The 4795-nt window shown below is 48.1% G+C and overlaps 1 long non-coding RNA gene across 1 annotated transcript; it reads left to right on the top strand.

The window, feature by feature from the left end:
- The first annotated feature begins 2913 nt into the window (after positions 1-2913).
- Positions 2914-4391, top strand: LOC141727222 (uncharacterized). Its single transcript, XR_012578273.1, has 3 exons — positions 2914-2992; positions 3103-3183; positions 4260-4391. It is a non-coding gene; the product is annotated as an uncharacterized LOC141727222 (long non-coding RNA).
- Positions 4392-4795: the final 404 nt, after the last annotated feature.

Here is a 4795-nt window from a genome sequence, read left to right as displayed (position 1 = left end):
AAGGAGGAAGTATTTCACAGAAAGAGTGGTCAAATACTGGAATCATCTACCCAGGGAGGTGGTAGAGTCACCATCCCTCGAAGAGTTTAAAAAAAGACTGGATGTGGCACTTGGTGCCATGATCTAGTTGAGGTGTTAGAACAGGGGTTGGACTCGATGATCTTAAAGGTCTCTTCCAGCCTAGAATTTCTGTGATTCTGTGAAGGAGCGGAAAGCTCCTTGTGTGAGATACAGAGGGGAAGGAAAGTGATATTGGTCATAGGAGCCTCTGCATGACTGCTTGATGGATCTGGGGCACGTGTGGAATTTACTTGTCCCACTTGCAGTGACCCAGACACAGGAAGGTTCCAGAAGTGAATCCCTGGCACCCTGGTGTCCCCAGTAGGAGTGTGGGGCTTTGACTGTGGGTCACTCTACAGGACACCAGGCTTGATGGTGCACATGGGCTACATCTGCCTCAAAGGGAAAAAGGATCTTGGCTCAGGATTTAGTGGGGCTCCTTTAGTGAGCTTGAAGTGGGATTGGAAGTGGCAAGGGAATCAACCAGGCTCACTTGGGAGAAGCGTGGGCACTGCACACCCATGTTTGCTTGAGAGTAGAGAATGGAAGCAGTGCTGCTGCCATCAAAGGTGATGAAACTGTAGCAGAAGAAATGGAAAAGCAGGATTCTTGCCAGAAGGCTTTCAGACATAAATACTACCAAAGAAAGACATTTGCATCTGGGCTTTTTACAGCAGCCTGCATACAGGGCTTCTGATGAGGATTTCTGAGGAATAAGACATGAGTGCCTCTGCATTCCCCTGCACAGTGCTGCCTCCCAGAATACATCAACCTTTCTCCGTTTTGCTCCCTATATTCTTATGCAAAATAAGGAAATTCAGTAGAGGGGAGGTCCAGGAATTCACAGGCAATGTGGGCATACATTGGGGAGTTCAGAGACATCACTATGTCATGAGGTCACAGAGCTCTCTTTGATGTGAGCTTCCAAAGCTCCACTTTGTTGTTCAGTGCTCACTCTTGGCAATACTGCAGCAGCAGCAGCAGCAGCAGCAGCAGCAGCAGCAGCAGCCGCAGCAGCAGCAGCAGAGTGTTGCGAGCAGGGGGGATCATGGCCCTGAGGCACTGCCTCCTGCTCCTCTTTCTCCTGGCCCTGCAAGCCCAGAATGCCCAGAGTGCTCCAACAGCTGGGCAGGCAGCAGGTAGGCAGGCAGGGGCCAGCACATAGCCCTGGCTGGCAGCAGCGGGGCCAGGACTAGGGCTGGCTGAGCCAGGAGGCCACCACGCTGTGGGCAGTGGGGCAGACACAGCAGGGGAGGAGTGAGGGGCTGCAGCTGCTTTAGGGTGCAGCATGGGCAGAGGTTCCTAAAGAGCCCGGAGGTGGGAAGGTGTGGGAATCTACAGAAATCAGAGGGTTTCGGGAAAGTTGCAAAAGGCTGGCCTCAGAGACAGCAGAACTGTGATTAGAGCTAAGCAGCAGCCATGAGATAGGTCAGCAGAAAAATTATTTTTAGTGTAGAAAAGCAAGGAGAAACACAACAATAGTCGGTGTATTTGTACCTTAGCTGAAGGAACGTTGCAAGATAAGTCTCTATGTGTTAAGTGTTTTAATAGTTACAATAGCAGTAATACCTTGAACACTTCCGTGTGTGCGACAAATGATAGACAAAGCTATCAAGGAACTTTTTTATCATAGAAGAAAAAAAAATGTAAGAAATGGATTCACAGAGAGTTCTCGAAATCTCACGGAGATATTAAATGAAAGTATAGACATGGAAGAAAGTTTTAAATTAAAACCATAAAGCCGACAATACTTTTTCAAACGTAGCTTGTAACTATTGTCAAGCATAATTTATGCCTTTTAAACTGACTAGATTTTCACAACATTAAATTGCTGTGTTGTAGCAATGCCTAGTGCAAGCAAAAAAATGCTTTAAGTAAGTAATAAGCAGAAATATTATAATAAAGATACGAAACACAAATCATAACTATTACGATTATAAAAGTTCCTTTTTAAGTGAACCAAGAAGGAGAATTATGGGAATCCACAATATCAGAGGATTTTGGGAAAGCTGCAAAAGGCAGGCCTCAGAGACAGCAGAATTGGGATTAGAGCTGTGCAGTTGCCATGAGATAGGTCAGCAGAAAAATTATTTAAAAAGTAGAAAAGCAAGGATAAATAGAACAATGGTCTGTGTATTAAGGCTTGTCTAGAATAACTCCCCAAACTACAGAAAAGTTTATCTAGCAAGGTATTAGGAAGTTTGAAGGTTAATAATGGGGCTCTGTGCTTTGTGTTTTAAGGCTTACAAGCAGTTATTGTATTCGAAAAAAGCAGACATTGTTTCAACCAAAGGTACATGTGCTTATAGTGCTAAGATAGAACAACTGTCAATATGCTTTTGCTGTGTGTGATTGGTCCAAAAAGTTATAAAGTAAGTTGTAACACTAGGTTCTTTGTCTGCTGCCTGGAATGTGAACTGATGGCATCTTCCCATTCTCAAAACCATGTAATGAGAGTGATGCTGGAAAATAAATCAGCTCAAGGCACATTCCACAGAAGTCCGGCCCGTTTTGATTTGTACGTATACCCCAGGCCCGCGATAGGAAGGGGCAGCTCAGGCCCAGAACATCTGCGCCACATCTCCATCACTCAGCTCTGGTGTTATCATCACTCAGCACTCGTTATCCAGCCTCCAGGCCTGGCTCCGGGGCTGGAGGGGGTCGTGTGGGCACACCATGGCTTTTCACTTCATGTGAGAGCTGCCAGCTCAGCTGCCAGACCCCTGTGCAGCTGTGAGAATACAGAACCACCTGTGTGTGCCCTGTCAGTCAGTACCTTCCACATCCAGGCCTTGAGGTGTGACCATGAGAGGAGTAAATGTGATGCTAACTTCTTGTGTGTGCTTCGTTGTAGTTATGGACACAGAGAGTGCTCTTTCAGACCCTGAGCTAGAGGCAGATACCGTGATGATTCCAAGCTGGAACCTCAAGCGTGAGTAGTCAGTCTCTACTGCCTTCACAAGAATGAGCACTCCTTTTCCCTGTCGTACTCATGAGAAATTCACCTGCATAAGCGTAACTTTCTTTTATAAATCAAACTAGGGAAGAATTATGACACAGTTCCTGAAGGATTCCCTGATGTTGCAGAGGAGCTCCTGACAGCCTTGGAAGAAGCCCCATCTGGTTGGTATATCCCATTCTGTTAACCCTGAGACCTGGGATACAGAGAATTTCTTTCCTCTGGGCATGTTCTAAATCCTGCATAGCCAGAAGCGCTCAGTCAGTCTTGCTGCAGGGACACCCCATTTCACACCTCCTGGAGTGAGCCATAGAAAAAGTCCAGCACAGCATCTTCTCACAGCTGTGCTTCCAGATGATTGCCAGGGGCATCTCCAGCTGCTGATACAGATGTACCATTACTGGCCAGAGCTGCTGTGTGCAGACATTGGCAGCCAGAGGCTGGCAAAAGGCCTCTGCTGAATTTGTTTTCACCTAACACTCAGCACAGCACGGAGGCAGAAATGATATCCCACGCAGTCTTGGCTGCCCCTGCCCATCCTTAGGCTCAGGGATGGGTTGAAGCTGGACCTCAAGTATGAGTATGAACCAGAAGGCATTCTTTCTCTGGGTCATTTGGTTGATTAAGTTTTGGGTGGTTTGGGTCTGCATTTCATGTTGCATGGCAGAAAACTTGGCTATGGATTCCTCTTGTCTTTGGGCACAGCAGGCTCCTCACTGCCACTTGCCAGAATTCCCAGGCCATGGTACCATGCTTGTGGTAAGGGGCAGTGGCTTCTGGTTAAAGTGTCCAATGTGTTTTGTGTAGAGAGTATAGAAAGTATACTCCCTATGGAAGAAAGTAACAGTGTGCCAAGCTCACACGAAGAAAGAGAAGTAATACGGGACACCAGCTCTCTTGCTGAGCCTGAGGAATATTCCGGCGAGTGCTTGGGCTATGCTGTCTTGGAAGAAGAGCAGCATTTCTGCTGTATCCCTGCAGTGCTCTCCATGGATGAATTGCAGCTGCCCAGCACACAGCCCTGCCCTACAGCCCAGAGGAAAAGACGGGGGCAGTGCTGCTCCCTGGCACACACTGGGCTCTTCCCCATGAGAACCTCTTGGTCCCTGATGCTGAGACACCAGAGCCAGAGGAAAAATTCTCTGAACAAAATAATCCTCAGGCATGTGAAGCAGACTGTGGAATTATGCCTAGTGCAGAGTGCAAACATTGTCTCTCACATTGTCTTTTCTCCTGTCAGGGTCAGCTGCTGGACAGTGGGAATCCAGCAAGAAGTACCTGCTAGCATCTCTTGCGGTCTCGGCTGTGCTGCTCCTTGCAGCAGTAATTGGGTGCATCGTCATGTATCAGCTGCGGAAGAGGGACATGTGAGTTATTCATTGCTGCCATTGGCAATGAAGTGTTTGCACCATGCTGCAGTGCCCAGGCAGCTCTGTGGAAATCGCTGCAGTGCGGTTTAACTGTGCTCCAAATTCCTATCTATGAGGACTCTCCTTGGAAATCTGTTTCTACAGGAGAGCCCAGGAAGACATAGAGGCATCAGGACAGGACTGGGACTCTTCCTGGGAGAGCCGTGGCCTGCTTAGAGATGAAACTGAGTCTGGAGAAGGTCCAGGAAGCGGCGAGGGACCCCAGGCTAACGGGTTCAGGGATAGCTGCCGCCTGTTTCCTGAGATCTTTGCAGCAGAGCTGGCCCAGCTGTACAAGACCATGCAAGCAGACCCGTCACCTCAGACTACGTGTCCCAACTGTGCTCTGGCTGAGGGGGCTACTTCA

Source organism: Zonotrichia albicollis, chromosome Z, assembly GCF_047830755.1.
Source record: "Zonotrichia albicollis isolate bZonAlb1 chromosome Z, bZonAlb1.hap1, whole genome shotgun sequence".
Taxonomy (NCBI): domain Eukaryota; kingdom Metazoa; phylum Chordata; class Aves; order Passeriformes; family Passerellidae; genus Zonotrichia; species Zonotrichia albicollis.
Note: the sequence above shows the minus strand (reverse complement) of the source record. Positions and strands in the feature narration are given on the sequence as shown.